General features: G+C 34.3%; 3 pseudogenes; 2 read left to right on the top strand and 1 right to left on the bottom strand.

Annotated features, from left to right (window-relative positions):
• Positions 1-1,406: 1,406 nt before the first annotated feature.
• On the bottom strand, positions 1,407-2,316 carry LOC125096063 (olfactory receptor Olfr180-like; annotated as a pseudogene).
• Positions 2,317-13,951: 11,635 nt separating this feature from the next.
• On the top strand, positions 13,952-14,893 carry LOC125095580 (olfactory receptor 187-like; annotated as a pseudogene).
• Positions 14,894-17,854: 2,961 nt separating this feature from the next.
• On the top strand, positions 17,855-18,760 carry LOC125096071 (olfactory receptor 5H2-like; annotated as a pseudogene).
• The last annotated feature ends 5,021 nt before the right edge of the window (positions 18,761-23,781 follow it).

Genomic DNA, 23,781 nt, shown 5'->3' with positions numbered 1-23,781 from the left:
TAATTATTGAAAGTTAATTATATATTTTAATACATGATACATCAAGTCTGTTTATTGGTTATTAGTTTTCTATGAAAACTTTAGAATTATTTTGCCAGGTTTCTAAAGAAGTCTTCCTTGGATATTTATTTGAGTAACTTAATCTGTGTATTATTTTTGAAAGAAGAAGTCAAATAAAGTTAAATCCTCAATTCATGCTATATACTAAAAAAACTCCAGGAAGAATTAAGAGCCTAGTGCAAAAAATTTAACTATTAAAAAAGTGAACGATGAGGAGGAAGAAGAGGAAAAAGGGTAGGAGCTAGAAGAAAAACAATATTGGTTAATAGTAGATGTCAGATTAAGAAAAATTCTAAGCAAAGCATGTAAGGGATCACATAAGATCAAAATTAATAAATGTGAGTATATAAGATTATATTTATCATTTATAAATAACACATATATTAAAATAATATTAACACACAGAGAAATTATTAGCCACAAATAGTTACATTTTAATATTTTTTGTCTGTAATGAGTGGTACAAATAAATGAGGAAAATTGAGACTTAAAGAAAAAATGATCAGATAATTTGTAGAAATAAAAATGACCAATAAACACATAAAATAGTAATACATTTTACTCTTACTCAAACATATTAAAAAACGCAGCAGTACCTTCATTAAAATGTTTTTAAATGCTTATTGAGTATATGTTGCTGCTCTATATTCTGTAATACATTATATGATTGACCCCTTTAAAAAAAAAAGAACCTTAGTCATACTATGGATCAAAGTAGATCTTAATCTACTATAGCCAATTTGTTATAATTCATTGTTAATTATTCTACAAAATGTGTGTGTGACTATGTGAGTGTTCCTTCTCATTCCATTTTTCCTCATTCTTGGAGTCTTATCTAGATCAGACTTCATTATTTTAACCTCTCTCCCCCCAGACTAACTGACATGTGTCTCCCATGTCAGTTTTTGAAATGAAAATTATCATTTTATTTCCCTGCCAGGAAATTTTAAATGTTTCAAACATTATAATGGGATCAGATATAATATCTTCCATTAATTAGACAAGATAAATCAGGGTGACTTTTCTACACATTTAGACATTTAAATTTGATGCTATGTTGGTTTATTAAGGTTTGGAATAACAGCCTGACACCATCAGTGATGGTAATAAGAGTTGGTAATGAAAGATACCATTGAGTGTTCTGATTTGCTCTGGTAATTGTGGAATTTGCAGTAAGATTTGCCAAACAATTTTGAAATTATATCCATATATCTTTGAGCAAAACAGTCTAATGATTTAGAGATTAATATTTTATATAAAAACAGTTTTTTGTTTTTTTATTTGTCCCTTCTCTATAAAACATTTTTATAAATTAAAATCAATTTTCCATAGAAGATGAAGTTTTTTTTAAGAATATTCTTCATAAGTTTTTTAAGAACACTTAGAACGTCCTTGTTTCTTAGACTATAAATAAAAGGGTTTAATAAAGGAATTACTATTGTATAAAAAACTGCCACTGGTATATCTTTATCCCCTTCTTCAAATGGTCGAATATACATGAGAAGACAAATGTAAAATATTTAAACAGATAGAAAGTGGGATGCACAGGTAGAAAAAGCTTTACCTCTCCCTTCTTTGGACTTCATTTTGAAAATGGTGAAAATGATGCAAAGACAATGGCAATGGTGAAGATTTGAATTGGCATTGAAAAAATATAGATCATTAGTTCATTGATATAAGGGTCAGTACAGGAGAGTCTATAGAGTGGAAGAATATCACAAAAAAAAAGTGATCAATTTGATTAGACCTGCAGAAAGTTAACCTTAATAAAAGCCCTACATGGATCATGGAATGCAGATTACTAGCTATGAAGATCCCTATAGCCATCTGAATGCAGAGTTTCTTTGACATCATGGTGTGGTACTGCAGTGGGTTGCATATGGCCACATAGCGATCATAGGCCATTGCTGCCAGGAGAAAGCAATCTGAAGTTTCAGCAAAGCAGAGAAAATAAAACTGTGCCATGCATTCATAAAGGGAAATCATTTTGTCCTTCGAAAAGAAATCCTCCAACATTTTGGGGGTAATGGCACAGGAACAACAGGAATCCATCAGAGCCAGGTTGCCCAAGAAGATGTACATTGGTGTGTGAAGACGACGCTCCATAAAAATCAATACCACCAGGCCAAGATTCCCCACCATAGTGATCAAATAAATGGCAACAAACACCAAAAACAGAAGAATCTTCAGCACTGGCTGATCTGTAAATCCTTTGAGGATAAACTCTGTTGTCAAGGATTGATTTTCCTTAGCCATTCCTGGCTTCTCAGCTGAGATAGAAATTATAGAGAAATGAAATTCTAAATTAGAGTGTGTTTATTCTCCCCTCTAATTTTTGCATGTACAAAAAGAAAGAAGCTGTTTTTAAATCATCCTATGCTGTTTTAACAAACTAGCACACGCACAGTAGGTCAAGAATACAAAAAGAAAAGTATCAGAGATTGTATACACAGTGATCATCTAAAAATGACTGTGTGAATTTCTATAGCAGAAAGGTATTTTCTGCATGAATTATCCAATGTTGATGTATGAATTCCTGGTCAGTATATATAATTTGGCATTTCCAAAATTAGAAAACATTTTCTTATGGTGTCTTTTTCTCCAAGAAAATAAAATAATAGACACATTTTAACTACTATCCTATTGGGTTGATGTAATGTTTGGAAATAAGTTACTTTAGACATTTTAAATGTCTAAGTGTATTATTTTAAAAATTTCATGGAATCACAGTGGGTTTCATTTATTTATTTATTTATTTATTTTTTAAAGATTTTATTTATTTATTTGTCAGAGAGAGAGAGAGCGAGCACAGGCAGACAGAGTGGCAGGCAGAGGCAGAGGGAGAAGCAGGCTCCCCACAGAACAAGGAGCCCGATGTGGGACTCGATCTCAGGACGCTGGGATCATGACCTGAGCCGAAGGCAGCTGCTTAACCAACTGAGCCACCCAGGCGTCCCCACAGTGGGTTTTAAAAATGATTTCTCTAGCTTAGTATTCCTTCACGGAGAAGCTTACCAAGGGATATTTTAATACCTATTCAGTCTTTAAAATGGGGTAAAAATATAGAACATTTTAAAATTTTCTTAGTAAGTTAATTTTGATACTGTTTTTGTATTTATTTCAATACATTCTAGATCCTACTCCTATAGAGGTTATGACACACTCCACCAATAAATTATTATTCTTAATTATTATTAATTTATCCTAATACTTTCTAGTTTTAAGTGTCTTACATTCATATCTAATATTATGAGATTTGGCTACCAAGTCTCCATTCAGAATGTTTATCTTCCTCATGATAAATACCTATCTTGTATTCTCTTATACTTCTGTAGAAACCAATGTTCTTGTTTTTGTGAATCCCATGAAGATTCTACATTTATTATATGATTATTTGTGTTTATAAACTCATTATTTACTCCTAATCCACTACAGATTTATTAAAATTCAATCATCACTAAATTTATATTTAGTATAGGTTAGCAAACACAATATAAAAAGAAACTTTGGTTTTAAAGAATGCTAAAATGACTTTTCTTTTCTTCCAAAAATTGCTTAAAGTCTTTGGCTTCACCATTTTTCAATTAGACAATTTTGGAGAAAAGCCTGTAACTTCTTATTATATTGTTCCAAAACCACATTTTGGTTAGTCTTTTTTTTATTTCTTATCCTTCTCTACATTGAATTTAATATACTATTTTTTCTATTTACTCACATAGTATGGTAAGGCTTTCTGGAGTTTTATCACTAGAGGATTGTTATCAAATGAATAAAATAAGTTTGTCTTTGATATTTTAGGTCTATAACACTGTAAAAAATCTTTCAGAATTATAATGTTTTGGAAAAACAGTAAAAGTATTCAAAGACAGCTTTTTATCATTGTTTTAGTAACACCTAATGGTGAATCAACTGAAAAAATGTGTGGAATCTAGGTTAGTTTTCTATAATCACTATTTTATATAGAAGATACTGAATTAGAATAATAATGAATGAAAGTTCATTTTCTCTCCCTTAATTTAAAATGTAAATTATTCAACTGAAATAAAAATCAATTTTATTCTATCTCTCAGGATTATATTACAGAATCATTTATACCCTTACCTATATATTTATTGATAACACAATGGTACTTTTGAACTCAGAATAGGTCAGGATGATCCACTGTACTGTGTCTCATTATGGCTTTCCATAGCATCTTCAATTTAGAGACAAACCAAAAATTTAGTTATTAAATAGATAAAATGTATTACCAATTAAAATGCTGATGTCTTTTAGTGAAATGGGTATTTCTGCATTTTAATATTCTAAATAAATTAGAAATCAATTCTCATATTTTGAGTTCACTGACAAACATTTTATAGTAGCTGACTGGCCATGTGATATTTGTTATTACAGAAATTAAGAATAAATATCTTGGTCTTTAAAACATTTGGGAATAAATTATGATCTAGCACACTCTACCAGTAGGTCAGTGACAATAATTATGTTAGCCTTAGGGTAAAGTTAAAGTTCTCCATTGATTCTAGAGGGATTCCTTGGCACTAGCATCTGGGTATTTCGGTAAAGACTCTTAGCCTGAGAGATCCGGTTTCCAAAACAGAGGTAAACCAAAAGGCGTCAATTAAAGATGGATATCCTTTGGAATTCTGAAGTTAGATCAAAAGGCTTTTACTAAAGTCAGCCTAAGTATATTTTAGATTTTTTTGCACAATTTCTATTTCTTCCTCTCTCTCTCAAGTGTTCTTTATTTGAAAACAATAGTGAGGAGAAAAAAATTCATGTTGATTAATAATGGAAGAAGTGGGAGTTAAACCAAGATTAGGAGAGAGATTAGGATTTATGGAAAAGAGGCAAAAATGTGATATCTACCAGTGTTGCAGTCTTCTTCATTCCCTTTGATTAATCTGACCCAATCCTATAGATTCATCCTCTGAAACAACTCTGATATTGTATTGTTTCATTTCCCTCTTACAGTGTAAGAGAACTTTTTAATTGTTTTCTATAAACATCTTTTTCTATTGTACACGTGCTCTTATGGACTGAAAATGTTTTTAGCTCTTCATTACTCTCAAACCAAATTTTTGTCCCTTATCTCAGTATTTCAAGGACTTCATACACTGGGTTTATAATAACTATGACTTTATTTTCTACCATTCACCTTTAAGAATCTATCTCCAGAAACATACTAATCACTTCTAAATTCACTGATGCACTAGAGCTACATCATAACTTAGAATATTTACTCAGAATCTACTTCTTATCTAAAATGCCCTCTTTGACTTATTCCTCTACCCAAGTCTTATTTTGTCTTTATAGGAGGTCTGATTCCCTCCATGAAGATATCTTCAACTTACTGATCTGCAAAATGCTTACTGTCTTTGTAACACAAGGAGTTCTTACCTGTGCTTCCCTTGTATATTTGGCCAGCTCTTCTTCATATGAAAATCTTGTTTATTCTTAGGTGGATTAATTTTCTTTCTGACTTTTCACACTATGCATATCTTAGTATATATAACAGATAATAGCGGCCTTCAAACAATGTTTATTAAAATGTTTATAGAATTTAAATTAAATTCAACATTTATTGATTGATAATTACAATAAACAAGTCACTGAGTCAGCATTGATTAGAGAGAAACCCACAGTAGGGGTAGGATTGGAAGGGAAACATCATAGATAAGTAAGAAATAATCCTGCCCTCATGGAGATGCTAATTTAGAGAGCAAAATCACTTACACAAATGTATATAGAACAGCTGAGACTGAGTTAAATATTAAAAAAAAACAAAGAACTATAAGCAAGGTATATGGGAATACAAAAGAGGAAATAACTTGGACTAAGAGAAAACGTTACAAAGAAATGACATTTCTTATGTTTCTTGAGAGATAAATTAGATTTCAATAAGCAGAAAATGTGTGGTAAGGATTTATAGGCTGAAAGGAGAGCATAATTAAAGGTAAAATCATGGGAGTTTCAATGTATAGGCATATTTAAGGAATGCAGAATGAGACAGGGCAAGTAACCAGAGTCTAGGTGCATGCTAGGATAAGAAGAGGAATTAGGAGGTTCAGGTGGTAACTGGTTCTACATCTTCCCCCTCTGTTTTGATGACACTGATCTCTCATCAAGATCAAACTCATTTCCTGTTCATCCAATCCAAAGCACATTTGTCAATTATTATTATCTTAATTAACTAACTATATTATATGGAACTGTTGACAACACTCAAACTCTCTCTTCAGGCTTCTGTGATAACATTTTCTATTTCTACATTACTGTTCCCCTGCCACCAGATGTTTTGTATTAGATCCTCATTTCCTCACAAATACACATTTGTTGTAAAGAGTGCATCCTTAAATACATTTACAAAATGATGGCTTTCTGTTTTGAAAGCCAACTGCTAATTTTTAAAAGGATTTTCCCAATATTTACCTAGTAAGTTACCATATTCCCTTGTAATCATCTGCTCTTGCAAACTAATGAGAATGTGCTCAATTTTTCTTTATGTTTAAGATAAATCAAACCTCACTGAGCTTCTTTGGAATATTTTCTTTCTTTTTTTTTTTCCTTTGGAATATTTTCATGTAGGTGATAAAATTCTGTTTCCAAGATTTTAAAATAATATATGCAGACATGAAAAAAATTACCATGCTGCTCATATAGTTTTTACCTACAAAATCGTATCAAGATATGTGGACACATCCCAAATATGTCTTCAAAATTCTATGTGTAGTGCTTGATTTCCTTTTGAAAAACAATTTCTTTCTGCTTAAATATCACATTTATATCAAAGGACAAAATAAAGATGTTAATGACTTCTAAAATATTTGTTGAATAGGGTCTTATCATCAGAGAATGGAACAGCAAATTTAGAACACTTGTCTTTTATTAGCAGAAAAATATATGACTCCTAAAATCAGCAACTTTTTAAAGTATTAACATGATGCTCATTGAACATCTATACTGTATGTGTTCACTCTTGATTTCATTCTTAAGAGTTCATAAAGATCAAAAAGACAAATAAAAGTGTGAGGATGTAGCGAAGAAGGAACCACTGTGCAACTTTTTAAAGATTCTGCATATTAGTGAGATCATACAGGATCTGTCTCTCTCTGTCTGACCTATTTCACTTGGCATAATGTCCTCAAGGTCTATCTATGTTGTCAAAAATAGCAGGACTCTCTTCTTTTTTATGGCTGAGTAATATTCCATTGTATGTATGTGTGCATGTGTCTGTACATGTATAAAGGTGTATGTGTACATATACATACCCACATATACCACATTTCATCTGTTGATGAACACTTAGGTTGTTTTCATATCATGGCTATTGTGAGTAATGTTGCAATAAACATGGGGATGAAGATATATTTTCAGGATAGTCAGTTCATTTTCTTTGGATATATACCCAGATATGGGACTGCTGGATCAGGTGGTAGTTCTACTTTTAATTTTTTGAGAAAATTTTATACTGTTTTCCATAGTGGCTGTACCAGTTTACATTCTTACAAATAGTGCATTAAATTTCCTTTTCTCCTTATCCTCACCAAAACTTCTTTCTTGTCCCCAGAAAATAATCATTCTGATAGTTGTGAGATGATATCTAATTGTGGTTTTGATTTGCTTTTTCCTGATGATGAGCATCTTTTTCTTTTTCTTTAAAAAAAAAAGATTTTATTTACTTATTTGACTGAGAGAGAGATCACAAGTAGATGGAGACACAGGAAGAGAGAGAGGGAGAAGCAGGTTCCCTGCTGAGCAGAGAGCCCAGTTAGGGCTCAATCCCAGGACCCCAAGATCATGACCTGAGCTGAAGGCAGAGGCTTAACTCACTGAGCTACCCAGGCAACCATGAACATTTTTTTCATTGACTTGTTGGCCATCTGTATATTTTCTTTGGAAAAAAGTCTATTCAGGACCTCTGTCCATTTTCAATCAGATTATTATTACTAGCTTCTTTTTCATAGTTTCCCTTTTCATTTTGCTGATCATTTCTTTTGTTATGCAGAAGCTGTTTAGTTGGAAGTAATGTTTATTTCTGCTTTTGTTGCTTGTGCTTTTTGGCATTACGTTCAAAATACCATTGGCCAAGACCACGATCAAGAATATTTTTCCTTTTTTTTTTTTTTTTTTTTTTTTTTAGGAGTCTTATGGTTTAGGGTCTTAAATTTACGTCTTTAATTCATTTGGACTCAATTTTTGTGAGTTGTGTAAGGTAATGATTAAATTTTACTCTTTTGCATGGGAATATCCAATTTTCCTAGCATTGTTTACAGAAAAGATCTTGGCTCCTTTTTCAAATATTAATTGACTGCTTATGTGTGATTTTATATCTGGGCTTTCAATTCTGTTTCATTGATTTATGTAACCATTTTTATGCCAGTTCCATACTGTTTAGATTATTATAGATTTTTAGTTTGAAATCAGAAAGTCTGATCCTTCCAATTTTGTTCTTTCACAAGATTACTTTTACTTTTGGATTCTTTTGTGGTTGCATACAAATTTTAGGGTTCCTTTTTCTTTTTATGAAAAATGCCAGTGGAATTTTTATAAGCATTGCATCTCTAGATGACTCTTGGTAGCATGGACATATTAATAATATTAATTCTTCCAATCCATGAGCACTAGCTATTATTCCATCTATCTGCATATTTTCCAGTTTCTCTCGTCAATGTCTTACAGTTTTTCAGTGTACAAATTTTTCACCTCCTTCGTTCAATTTATTCCTAAGTATTTTACTAGTTTTCAATGATATTGTAAATAGTATTATTTTCTTTCTCTATCAGCTATTTTGTTGTTGGTGAATAGAAACACAACTGATATTTGTATATTGATTTTTGTTATCCTGCAACTTTAATTTGTTGATTACTTCTAACTGTTTTGGTGGAGTTCTTAAGAGTTTTCTACATATAAGATTATGCTATCTGCAAACAAGGACAATTTTACTTCCTCCTTTCCTATTTATTCATTTTTTTTCTTTTAATCTAATTACTATGCAAGGATTTCTAATTTCTAGTACTATGTTGAATAGAAATGGTTGGAATGGCAACTTTGTGTTTTTCCCGATTTTTGAAGGTAAATTTCAGCTCTTCACTGTTGCATAGAATGTTAGCTGTGAGATTGTTGTATATGGCTTTTATTATGCTGAGATATGCTACTTCTATATTCAATGTGTTGAGAGCTGTTATCATGAAAGGATGTTGAATTTTGTCAAATGCTTTTTCTGCATCTATTGAATAATCATATGATCTTTATCTTTCATATATCACATTTATTGATTTATGTATGTTGAACCATCCTTGTATACAAGGGATAAATCCTACTTGATCATGATATATGATCCTTTTAATGGATCTTGTTAAGTTTGCTAGAATTTTGTTGTATATTTTTACATATACATTCATTAGTGAAATTATCTTGTAGTTTTCTTTTCTTCTAGTATTATTATCTGATTTTGATATCAAGGTAATTCTTTAAAATATGAGTTTGAACATATTCTTTTCCTTTTTGGAAGTATTTGAGAACTGACATTAATTCATTAAATGTTTGGTGACTTCCCTAGTGAAACCACCTATTGAGCTTTTCTTTATTGGGAGATTTTTGATTACTAATTCAATCTTCTTGTTATTGGTTTGTCTACATTTTCTGTTTCTTAATGGTTCAGGCTTGGTAGATTGTATGTTTCTAGAAATTTATCCATCGGTTTATGTTATTCAATTTGCTTCCTTATAATTGTTCCTCATAGCTTCTTATGAATCTTTGTATATTTGTAGTGTCAGCCATAATGTCTCCTCTTTCATTTAGAACTTTATTTAAGTCCTTTCTCTTTTTCTTAATAGAGCTAAAGGTTTTTTGATCTCGTTCATCTTTCAGGAAACAAACTCAGTCTTATTGATCTTTTCTATTGCCATTTAGTGTCTTTTATTTATTTCTGTTCTAATCTTTACCATTTCCTTCCTTTTCCTAACTTTAGGGTTAATTTTTTTCTTTTTCTAATTCTTTGAAATTTAATGTTGGGTAGATTTTTTTTTAATGTATACTTTTATTACTATAAACTTCCCTCTTAGAATTATTTTTGCATTATCCTGTAATTTTTGGCATATTGTAGTTTTGTTCTTTAAAGATGCTTTTGATTTTTTATTTTGATTTCTTTTTTGATCCATTGATTGATAGTGTGTTTTTGGTTTCCACATATTTCTGAATTTTTTAGTTTTATTAATATTACTAATTCTTGTTTCTTACTGTTGTCGTTGGAAAAGATACTCATATGATTCTATATTCTTTTTAAAATGATTCCAATATCCTTAAAATTGCCAGGGATTCTTTGTGGCCCAGCCTATGATCTGCAGGATGTTCCATGTGCACTTGAGAAGCAGGTATATTCTGGTGCTACTAAATGGAATGTCCTGTATATAGCTCTTACATTCATTTTGTCTGTTGTGTTATTCAGGTATGCTGTTTACTTATTGATTATTGGTCTGGATGATATATCCAATGTGAGGTATTAAAGTTCTCTTCTATTTCATAAGGGTTATTTCTCCCTTCATTTCTGTTAATATTTGTTTTACATATTCATGTGCTCCAATGATAGGTGCATATATATTTACAATTGTATCCTCCTGATGAATTGAACCCATTATCACTATATAGTGACTTTATCTTGTGACTGATTTTATATTTTTATTCTTATTTTTTAATTTAATTTTATTTTTTCAGTGTTCCAAGATTCATTGTTTATGCACCACACCCAGTGCTCCATGCAATACATGCCCTCTTTAATACCCACCACCAGGCTCACCTATCCCCTCACCCTTCTCCCTCTTCTTCTATGACTGCTTTTAAGTGAAATTCTATCTTATTCTGAAATTCTATCCTATCTGTTATCACAGTAGCCCTTTTGGTTATTGTTTGCATGATTCTCTGTGTGTTTTTAAAGCTAAAGTGAATTTCTTACAGGTAGCAAATTGTTGGATCTTATTTTTTGTTTTGTTTTTATTCACTCAGCCACTCTGTCTTTAGATTATAGAATTTAGTCCATTTACATTTAAAGTAACTATTGATAACTAAGGGCTTACTATTGCCATTTTGTAAATTGTTTTCTGATTTTTTTTTTTTTTTTTAGTGTCTTTATTCTTTTCTTCCTCTCTGGTTGTCTTCCCATGTGATTTATTTTTTTGTAAGGGTATGCTTTGATCCTTTTTTATCTTCTAAGTATCTATTATAGGTTTTTGTTGTTGTTGTTGTTGTTGTTACCATGAGGATTAAGTAAAACATGTTATAGATCTAACAGTCTATTTTAAATGATAAAACTTACCTTCAAATGCATATGAGAGTGCACTTTTGTTTCTTTTGTTCCCACATTTTTATGCTGTTGGAATGTTAACACTTTGCATCTTTTTCTGTAGTGTATCCATTAAATTATTGTGACTATAGATATTTTTAATATTATTTTATCACTTTTATACTTGAAATAAAAAATGATTTATGCATCATCATTACAGCATTGGAGAATTCAAAATTTGGCTACACATTTCCCTTAAAGATGAGTTTATACTTCTATATGTTTTCATGTTGTTTCTTGGTGTCCTTTCATTTCCTCCTGAACAACTCCATTTAACATTTCTTGTAAGGCATGTCTAGTGGTGATGAAATCCCTTAGATTTTGTTTGTTTGAGAATGTCTTTATTTCTCCTTCAGTTCTGAAGGGTAATTTTACCCGTTATGGTGTTCTTAGTTGGTAGAGGTTTTTTTTTTTTTTTTTTTTCCCTTTCAGTGTTTTGACTATATCATTATACCTCCTCCTGCTGTACAAGGTTTCTGCAGAGAACTTTGCTTATAACCTTATGGGGCTCCTTGGTAGGTCACAAGTCATTTTGCTTTTACTATTTTCAAAATTCTCTTATTGTCTATTACTTTGACACTGTGTTTATAATGTGTCTCAGACTAGTCTTCTTTGGGTAGATCTTGCTTAGAGGCCTTTGAGTTTCTTGTGCCTGGGTATCCATATCTCCCAAGATTTGGGAAGTTTTCAGCTATTATTTCTTTAAATAAGCTTTCTGCGCCTTTCTTTCTCTTCACCTTCTGGAACTCCAATGAAATAAATTTTCATTTAATTTGTGATATACTATAATTAACATAGACTTTTCCACTCTTTTTCACTCTTTTTTTAGTTTTTGTTCCTTTAACTGGCTTATTTCATACAACCCTCTTTGATTGTTTTGATTATTTTTTCTGAATGATTAAATTTCTTGTTAAAACTCTATTGAATTTTTTACTTCTGTCATTGTATTCTTCAGCTCCAGGATTTGTTTGGTTATTTTTTATATTTTTATATATTTTATTTTATTTATTATATTTTTATATATTTTTATATTGTTTCTATTTTTAAAAAATATTTTATTAATTCATTTGAGAGAGAGAGAGAACACAAGTGTGGAAGGGAGCAGAGGGAGAGGAACAAGCAGATTCCCTGCTGAGTGGGGAACATGATGTGTGACTTCATTCTAGGACCCTGAGATCATTACCTGAGGCAAAGTCAGACACAATTGAATGAGTCACCCAGGTGCCCCTATGGTTTCTATTTTTCTATTTAACTTCTAATTTTATTTGTGCATTGTTTCCTCATTTCATTTAGTTACCTGTTCTGTTGTATTTCTTTGAGTTTCTTTTATATAATTATTTTGAATTCTTTGTCAGACAAACTATAGATCTCTATTTCTTTGATCAATTACTGGCTTAATTAGTTTCCCTTGGCAGTGTTCTGTTTGTATGGTTCTTTATGACCTGTAGAGCCTTGCATTGGTGTCTGTTGATTTGAGGGAGCAAACACCTCTTCCGGTCTTTACTGACTATTTTAACAGGTAAAAATTTCTTTTCCTTGCTGGTTTCCCATGTCAATAGGATTACCACATAACTACAGTAGTGCTGATTTGTAGCCAGTTATGTAGCTGCTGCTGGGTCTGCAGTGGGGACCATGACTGGCAGTCTTGTAACCAGACATTCAGGAGGTTGTGATCCTGTCTGGTACCTGGGTAGAAGGGACTAACTTCTGTACCTTTTTCAGTGAAGTGGCACTGCATCTACCTTCTGAACTCTTCCATCTGTCCCTTCATCTTCCCATCAATCTCAATGTCATTTCAAACATGAATCAGCCATGTCACATATATTTGGGTCACTTAGAGTTCAAGTAGAATACAGATTATTAGCCTTAATAATTGCTTCACTAAATCAGTGTCTACCATAAAACCTCAAATACATATTTTGTATAAAATGTTCCCTGTATTACACATTTTGGGGAAACTTTTATGCAAAATGTAGATTTGAAGTTTTACTATAGGTTCTGGTTTGAGAACCTATAGTAATAACTTTTTAACTGGTATTCCTGACCTTAATTTCAAACTCTCTACAGCCTATTTTCTACATCTTTGTATATTCATCTAAAAAAGAATCTACCAGTAATACTCCCTTCTCTTAAGTTTCAGTGCATACTTATTCCCTGATGAATAATATTCATGATCCTTCAGATGCCATTTAGCTCATTTTGTTACTGAAACCCTTCAAGCTCCTTTTTCCCTTCACCCTATATCCATGTCCCAAACATACAATTTCCAAATCACACCAATCTTATCCCATAAATTTAGGACTTACTACAATATCTTTCATTTTTCTAATTTTTTTCATAGCTGCACATTTAAAAAATGGAAATAATTGCACTATTTTGAAGCCCTCAAAATAGATTCCAATCAACAGAGAGGCAATACACAAAATTGAGATGATAATCTGATGTGCATAATCTATTTCATATCTCCTCTCCATATTTTCATGTTATAAATTGAGTGACATTTTCCCATTTACTAAATTTCATTTCAGGCAACACTCAGTGAGGATTTGGAAAAGGAACATGGAAAAGGACTTGGAAATACAACATTGCTGACAGATTTGATTCTCACAGGACTCACATATGAACCACAGTGGCAAATCTCCCTGTTCCTGGTGTTCTTGGTTATCTATTTTCTCACCATTGTGGGGAACCTTGGTCTAATTGCTCTCAGATGGGATGACCCTCAGCTTCACATTCCCATGTACTTATTCCTCGGGAGTTTGGCACTTGTGGATGCTTAGATATCATCCACAGTATCCCCCAAGATGCTGGTCAACTTTTTTGCCAAGACCAAAATGATATCTCTTTCAGAATGCACGATATAATTTTTTTCCTTTGCAGTGAGTATAACAGTGGAATGCTTTCTGCTGGCAACAATGGCATATGATTGCTTTGTGGCCGTATACAAACCATTACATTATCCAGTGATTATGACCAATGCACTGTGCATCCACTTGTTAGTGTTGTCACTTTTAGGTAGCCTTCTTCATGCCACAATTCATAGTTCTTTTTTATTCAGATTAACCTTAGGCAATTCCCATAGTACATCACTTTTACTGTGACATTATACCATTGCTTAAGATTTCTTGCACTGACTCTTCTATCAATTATCTGATAGTATTTCTTTTTGCTGGGTCAATACAGATGTTCACCACTCTGATAGTTCTTGTCTCCTACACACTAGTTCTCTTTATAATCTTAAAAAAGAAGTCTCTACAAGGCATAAAGAAAGCCTTCTTTACTGGCGGAGCCCATCTCTTATCTGTCTCCTTATACTATGGTGCTTTTATCTTCATGTATGTGTCCCCTGTATCTACACAATCAGAAGATCAAGATGTGAAGGACTCTCTATTTTACACTATCATAATTCCTTTGTTAAATCCAATTATCTACAGTTTGAGAAATAAGAAAGTCATAGATTCATCGAGGAAAATATTGATGAGAAATTCTTAGAATTCACATTAATATCTGTTCTCTTTTCACTAGAATGACAAACTGTACAGATTATATACTTGTTCTGTGTTGATTAGGGTTCAGTTTTTACAGTTATAATTGTCCTAATGTTTAAATGACTTAAGGTGAGATTACAAAACAAATATATGTATATGTAGTCAAAACACAGAGGGAATTTTAATCAGGTGTTCATGACATAAAAATAATTTAAAAGAAACAAAATATTTTACATGTTTGCATGTTTTAATGTGGCTTCATAAATGCATTAAGCATTGAAATAGGGTAATTTCTCTAAATAGACTTTGAAAATGGTATATTTGACTGCCATACAGCTATGTGCCCCAAAGACTCACATTACATCTATCCCACATTGGAGTCAGGGTTGTATTTGAGTGAACAGACCAAAAAGTATAATGAGTGATCAGATTTCAGGTTCACCTCTGCCCTTCCTCTCTCACCATTGATTACCTACACCATCCTACTGTTATAGCTTAGGTCCTCACACTAAGACTCCTCGCTTCTGTCATTTGTTGTAATCTTGTTATTTTTTCTACATCCTGTTAATATTCTCTTACTTCCAAAACATTGACTAAATAATATGCCACTTCAGCATCTTTTCATGGATTGTCATATCGACCAGATTATTACAAATGGTATACATATCTAGAACTCTATATATCCATATATTTATTCATATAGAATATGTACAAAATGAATGATATAAGTAGATATCTCCATATTATATAGATTGTACATATCCCTGGCAGATTATATATTTGCTATGTGTTGATTAGTTTGTTGTTGTTATAAATAATTTTTAAAGATTTTATTTATTTACTTGAGAGAGAGAGAGCAAGAGAGCACACAGGTGTAGAGGAGATGGGCAGAGGGAGAAGCAGACTCCCCAAACAGCAGGGAGCCCAATGTGGACCTACATCCCAGGACCCTGGGATAATGACCTGAGCCAATGGCAGAACCAACTTAGCTTAACCAACTGAGCTACCAAGCTTCCCCTGTTGTTGTTGCTGTCTTAAAGTAGGCTCCATGCCTAGTGTGGGGCGCAATACAGGGCCTGATCTAATGACCCTGAGATCAAGACCCCAGCTGGGAGCAAGAATCAGACACCCAACTGACTGAGTCACTCTGGCACCCCTGTGTTGGCTGATTTTAAATAATTTTTTCAGTTATAATTGCCCTAGAGTTAATGACTTCAGTCCTGAAGTCATTTTATGCAAATCTTTAATATGCGTGTATATGTGTGCACATATACACTTTTTCTCCCTTGCATTACTGGAGATTCAGCCCCCCAAAACCTTGATTTAACTCTGAAGTCTCCTAAAACACTCCTAATGGATTCTGTGTTATGCTGAAATGAGTCACTGAAATCCTTCTGGACTCTTTCTTCTTAGGTACAAACTACAGTCTACAGTAATTGTTACTTCTTGCTCATTAGGTCAAATCAGACTAAGACACCGATCTTATGGGAGGAAAGAAGATCAAGATCCTTAAGAAAATATTTTCAAATCATAAACCTGATGAGAACTTTGCACCAAGAGTATGTAAAGAATTCTCAAAACTGAATAATAAATATGTAACTGAATTTTAAAAGGAAAATACTTGAACAGGTACTTCAGGAAACCCTATATATAGATGTCAAATAGGGCACACAAATATTTTCAATATAATTGATCAGTGGGGAAATGCAATGAAGACCAGAGTGAGATACCACCCCCACCTTTTGCATCCCCACCGGACCACAAGCCTGGAGACTGAAGCTCAGGTGAGCCCCTCCCTCAATTCTGCCCCCAGAAATCTTGCCTCAGAGCGGGACTTCAGTGGAGCCATGTGGCCTGGCTCATGGTTGCGGATGATCACAACACGCACCTAGAGAGAAAGAGCTCTAAGCACCAGGTCTGCGTGCAGCCCCAATCACCGCACAACACTGGGTCAATTCTCAACACTGGGCCAATTCTGCCCAAATCAATATAGATTTGGGCAGAAAGCTCGTGAGAATTGGCCGGAAACCCCGGCGATCTTGCTTCAGGTGGTACAGGCCTTCAGGGGAGCTGCTTAGGCCTGGCCCATGGTCCTGAGTGGTCGTGGCCAGAACGCTGCAGGAAAGCACACTAAGCGCCAGGTGCAAGGGTGACCAACACCTCCCTCTACTCAGCCCCCTTGGGAGCCCATTTCAGCGCTGGGAGATCAGGCCTGACCTGCACTTAGACCCTAACCCTAACCCTTGGTTGGAGTTTCAGGCTTCTGTCCGCAGAGGCCTGGTACTCAAGCCCTCCAGACTGGGGACCCCTAACCCACACCCTAGGATTCTGCCTGCTACCCAGGAGGAAACTGTGCCATTTGGAGCTGCACAAAACCCTCAGAATTGGAGAATGCTTCTGGAGGCCACCCCATGTTTGGCTGCCCCCAGGGCAGAAACCCAGAGTTTGAAGCCCTGTCTGCCTCTGTCCTCCACTTTGCCCCCTGGGAATCTGCCTCAGCACTGGCAGATTGGGCCTGCTATGTCCCTAGGCCCTAACACGAAATCTAAGTTGGGTTTTCAAGTTTCCATCCCCGAGCCCTGGCCCTCAAGCCCTCCAGATTGGGGACCACTGAGCCATACCCCGGGACTCCACCTACTACCCAGTAGGAATCCGTGCCCTTTGGAGCTGTGCAGAACCTTCAGAGTGGGAGAAACCTGCATACCCCCTGAGGCCACTGCCACCATAGGCTGCCACAAGGCCACAAAACTGGAGCCTGTTTCTCAGTCTGATCCCCTTGATCAACTCTGTCCCCCGGGTAGCTTGACTCAGCGGGGCCCTCAGGGGAGCCACGTGGGCCCATCCCATGGTCCCCGAGGGTTGCAACAAGCACCTAGGGAGAACGGGCTGCAAACACCGGGAGAGCGCGGGACCTGAATTGCTGCACAATGCGGCCAATTCTCATGAGCTTTCTGCCCAAATCGATATGCTGGTCAACTTCCTAGCCAAGAGTAAGATGATCTCTCTCTTTGAGTGCATGATACAGTTTTTTTCCTTTGCACTGGTGGGAGCATATCATGTTTACTCTTGGCAACAATGGCATGTGATAGCTATGTAACCATATGAAAACCATTACTTTATCCAGTGATTAAGATCTATAGAGACACCTGGGTGGCTCAGTTGGTTAAGCGGCTGCCTTCGGCTCAGGTCATGATCCCAGCATCCTGGGATTGAGTCCCATATCAGGCTCCTTGCTTGGCAGGGACCCTGCTTCTCCCTCTGCCTCCGCCTGCTACTCTGTCTGCCTGTGCTCGCTCTCTCTCTCTCTCTCTCTCTCTCTGACAAATAAATAAATAAAATCTTAAAAAAAAAAGATCTATAGACTTTGCACCTGGCTGTTAGTCTCATCATTTGTAGGTGGCTTTGTTCATTCTTTAATTCATATAGGTTTCTTATTCAGATTAACCTTTTGTAATTCTAACATAATATATCACTTTTACTGTGACATCATGCCATTGTTTAAAATTTCCTGTACTGACCCTTCACTTAATGTTCTGATGGTTTTTATTTTCTTTGGGTCAATACAGGTATTTACCAATCTGATTGTTTTGGTCTCTTATACACTTACTGTCTTTACAATCTGAAGAAAGAAGTCTCTGCAAGGCATAAAAAAAGCCTTTTCCACCTATGGAGCCCATCTTTTGTCTGTGTCTTTATAGTATGGCCTTCTCTTTAGGTATGTGTGTCCTGGATCTGCACAATCAGATGATCAAGATATGATGGACTCTATTTTACACTGTCATAATTCCTTTGTTATATCCAATGATCTATAGCCTGAGAAATAAAAAAAATTATAGATTCACTGAGAAAAATGTTAAAGAGAAGTGTTTAGATCTCACACTATTATCTGTTCTCTTTTTCATTAGAAGCATCACAAATTATGCAGATTATATGTGGTTCTGTTTGGTAAGTGTGTAAAGATTTTCCAGTTATGATTTCCCTAGGGTTTAATGATTTATTACGTGTTCATATCATACTAGAATAACTGAAGCATGAAACAAATAAAAACATTTTGTATGCTTACATATTCTTCCTTGTAATTTTACAAAATCAGTACTATAGAGTCTACTTCCTCTGAACAGGAATTGATTATGATGTCTTTGATCATTTTATAGCCATATAGCCTGGAGCGAGGGCCACACACATTTAACTTCACAGTGGGGGAAGGTTTATGTTTGAACAAATGGCAACAAATACCAAGAATTCTGCTAGCCATTGAAAGGTCTCTCCTTCCACTTTATTTGTGGCATAGTGAATTTCACTTCATGTGGGGATTCAACAACTCTTGTAGCACTGAGGGAAACAAAAAGAAATGGGGGAGCAATTAGGAAAATATAAGCAGGGAGTTAAAACAGTGAGGGTCAAGCCAAATTGTAAGAGATGGTCTTAGCCCAGTGTGTGTGTATGAGAAATGAGATGGAGTGAGGCAGGGGGAAGGGTAAGGTTGTCTCTCATTGTCTACAATGCCTTCTACATGCCTCTTCTAGCTGTGTTTGTATGTTGTAGGTTAATCTGTAAAACTTCACTAATTCAGAAAGCTAAGAGAGGAGACTGCAGAATTTTAAGTGGGATGGTCATGGAGAAGAAAAGAGAAGTAGCAGAATAGGAAGGAAATGTCAATCTTCCTTTAAAAAAAAAAGGAACTATGCTAGTAAGATACAACAGTAACATGTAATTTTTAAAATGTGTTGATGACATGAGGGCTTTAAAAGTATATTTCCAAAATTCAAATAACGTTAACGATAATATGATGTTAGAGCGCCTAGTGGGTGGTTGGGAAAGACATGAAAATGAGCAAGATTTTGGATGTTCTCTGTCCTAAGAATTCTTAAATGTTAGCTTTCTTGCACCCCATACTCTGAGTATAATGAGTGACCCATCTTCAAGTCCACTCCTGCCCTGCCTTTCTCAACACTGAAACTCCACACTCTTTAGTACTTATACACCTGCAGCCTTGGCCCTGCTTCTGTGTTTCGCAAAACTTTGGTTACTTATCTTTTACATCCTGATACTATTCCTTCCATAACATAGCCATCTTGTTATTCTTCAGAAACGACTCTGATTAAACCATATCTCTTCTCCATAATTTTTAATGGATTGTCATTGCTACAAGAGTATGTGCAAATCCAGTATATATCTAGATCTGCATATATGCACTTGTATATGTTTGTGTTCATGTGTCTGTCTAGATTTATTTATATTTATTACATATTTATAAATAATATAAATATAATAAAAATAATATATATTTATATAATATATATAACAGTTGCTTATATCATACACTTGGAATTATTTTTGTTCTTGTTGCTAGGATTGGCTTCTGGGTTGGGCTATGACAAAATAGCAGGAAGAAGCTATTCAATTAGTTTAGTTTAAACATGTATTTGTTTAAAAGATGTTTAACTCTTCAAAACCTTTAACTACTCTGTACTCTGGAAGTACACATCACAAGATTAGAGCAGATCATCTGCTCCTGAGGGATATCCCCAAGCCCTAGGAAAGGGAGGAGTGGATCACAGTAAATGCTTTCCCCCCAGAACATCCATATTATTGCTGTGTCTCAGATATTTCTAATACTATTGGCTACTGAGTCAGTATGGACCTGCTGAAGATCACTTTCTTATTCTGAGACCCACTCAAAATTTGTATTCTTCTCCCATTTGAGCAGATATGTCAGTGTATAGTATCTTTTCAACTTTGTAGGATTTTAAGATGTTTGGAAATAAATTCAAACAAGTGCTTGAGTTGTTGTACCACAATGTTAAGGTACAATTTAAATAATAAGCCATATATCACATTTTTCTGACCAGAATGATTAATTAATAATAGTGGTAGTGGAGAGTAAACAATGTTTTAATATTATTAATACATAAAATTAAAAATTTTAATACCATTTCTTTAGTCTAACTGCTATTAAATTTCTCTTTTCATGTTTTATAATGCATAATATTTTAAGAGTCTCATGCTCTACCGACTGAGCTAGCCAGGCGCTATAATGCATAATATTTTAGTATAGTGGTACACCTATCTAATTTGTAGGTAAGAATATATATATTTAGAACATACTACCAATGATCTTATTAATATGAATGTACACCAAAATGGTTTGAAATATCTCCTCCAGCGAAGCCATCAGCAGATGAAAGGTAGCTGAAAACACAAGAGCAGATGAGCTAATATGGGGAAAAGTCTAGAATGAAAGAAGAGGGAGGTCAAGGATACAATCAGAAAGAAGCATCATTCAGGGCAAAGAGGGAAACATGAGCTAGTATAACACACTGAGATGCATCAATCAAGGACAGAAGCAGAGAGCGTTACCGTAAGAAGCCAGAGAAGACTTTAATAGTACCAAACACTACAGTTGGTTAGGAAAATAATTAGATATTCTTTGGGGTTGGCATTTAAAGTTGGTTGTGTCCTTGGAGAGGGTTTTAGTAAACTGGCAGAGCAGAGAAGATAAATGGAAAGGAATCAAATAGGACAACTTCCAGTCTATTTTCTTTTTCTTTTTATATTACCTGTTGGGTCTCCTTGTATTATATATGAGTAAGCTTCAACCACTGTAACCACTGTAGTTTACTGTCCTTTCTTAAATTAGGTCTGTTTTCGGAGTCCAGGCTTTTATACATGGTTCCCTCAACCTATTGGTTTTCCTCATGTTCTTCTCCAATTATTATCCTGCTTATCCTATAAAGTTATCTGAAATTATGCTTCCACTGGAAAACCTTTTTTTCTTCCTCCAAGTCACCATTCCTTTCCCTCAGTATATTTTCATATAACTTGTTTATACTTTTTAAAATAAATTTTTAATAAATTTAATAAACTTTAATAAAAATTTAAATAATTTAAAATTAAAAATAAAATAAAAAATTTAAAAAAATAATTAAAAATTTCAATAAATTTTATTAAATTTTAATAAATTTATTAAATTGCACACTAGTTACCAATGTAAGTGCCTTTCTTTCTCCCCACTAGATGATGAGCTTCTTGTAGGAGCCATATATAAAAACTAAGAACTTGTCTCCACCATTTTCACATCCAGTTCCACAGTCCCCCTTGTCTTTTCCAATACCCTACATACTGAAAGTACTTGATAAAAGTTGAACAGAATGGAAATGTTAGCAGTTAGTGCAGCAGGTATTGAGGATCTAGCTCAGTGTGTTGATCGTTTCTCAAAAGATGCATGACATGAATGGTGACTTAACATTTAGTCAAGACTTTTACAATCAGGACATGTATGAGTCGCACCTGATACATTGGTGAATGCATTATAAAAGCAGTTAAGTATCATGTAAATCAGGAAAAGAAAAAAAATCAAATTTATTTAAAAGGCCTAGGAAAGTTCTCATGGAGGAGATCTGATTTGAGCTCAAGGATGAGTAGTATTGAGATGGAAGGAAAGAGAGAAGGAGTTTTAGATGATGTAAACATTATCAGTGAATTAGCTGAAGCACAGAAGGTCAGTGAAGGGATGAACATGGCCAAGTGCCCTGATGTAAGAGGAAGAAAGGAAACTGATAGATAAGACACAGACTGACTTTGGAAAATCTGGAATACCAAAATAAGAAAAATGGATTTGGAGGTGTCTGGGTGGCTCAGTCAGCTAAGCTTCTGCCTTCAACTCAGGTTATGATCCTGGAGTCCTGGGACCAAGCCCCAGAGCCCCATGTCCAGCTCTCTGCTCAGCAGGGAGTCAGCTTCTCTCTTTCTATTTCCTCTGTTCCTTCCTTCTCTCTCACTCACTCACTCTCTCTCTCAAGTAAATAAGTAAAATCTGAAACAAAAACAAAAACAAACAAACAAACAAAAAAACTCCTAAAAAAAAAAAAAAGAAAAATGGATTTGGTTAGAACACTAGAAAGAGAGCATGGCAATTTCCTGAGCAGTAGACTATCATTTCCATGAAGGTTTTGCAATACATGGAACAAATTCAACTCAGAGTGAAGGAGTTGATGAGCCTAGCTAACCCTCCCACACCTTTTGTTCTCCTCTCTCAATGCTAATCATCTTTTATAAACCATATTAATCTCTCCAGTAACTGTCCAAACTGACCCAAGACTCTCTTTGGCTCATTTTACATTTTATGCACAGGATAATGAGCAGAATTCTAGAAATGATGTCAGTTACATAAGAATCAGCAAGATGATCATCAAATGACTTAGTGACTTTAGCAAAGGTCATTTACTTTAACCTCATTGTCTCACAGGTCATCTTTAATTTATGTCACAGAGTTAATATGTTTTGGGAGCTGAATCTCCCCATAGAAATACACTGATGTCATCATAGGGAGGTCCCATAAGCATTTGATGGGAAAGTTACCTTTGCATTGTAAGGAACATAATTATTGACACTGACCTCTTAGTAGTCTCAGAGACTTTCATTCTTTCAATCCCAAATGTTTTTGAGACCATAATTAATATTCTGAAATTCTACAAGACATACCACTATTAAAAAAAAGAAATCTGAAGTTGTAAGACTCTTCTCAGAGCACTCAGGTAAAGGGAGTATTCAAATTTATCTTTACGTTTGCTATTAGCATCCATAAGTATTGATTTATCTGAATTAGTTAGCCTTTTTACACTGTTCTCAGATTTCAACTTCTCACCTTCGTAGTTCTTCTCACAACTGAGGGCTATGGCAAATTAGCATGAGATTTAAACTCAGTTCATGCTGATCTTTTCTGATTATAAGGTAAAATTTCAAAACATACAGGTAAGAATGCAGCTTAATTCTGTTAAATAATTCAGACAAGTACATTGAGAGTCATTTCTAACACAGCTGAATAATTAAATGGCTTATATTTAGTACTTTAAAACAAGAAAATAAAATGTTCAACCTGTGCCTATATTT

This window comes from Lutra lutra, chromosome 1, assembly GCF_902655055.1.
Source record: "Lutra lutra chromosome 1, mLutLut1.2, whole genome shotgun sequence".
NCBI lineage: Eukaryota > Metazoa > Chordata > Mammalia > Carnivora > Mustelidae > Lutra > Lutra lutra.
This window is presented reverse-complemented; position numbering and strand designations above follow the sequence as displayed.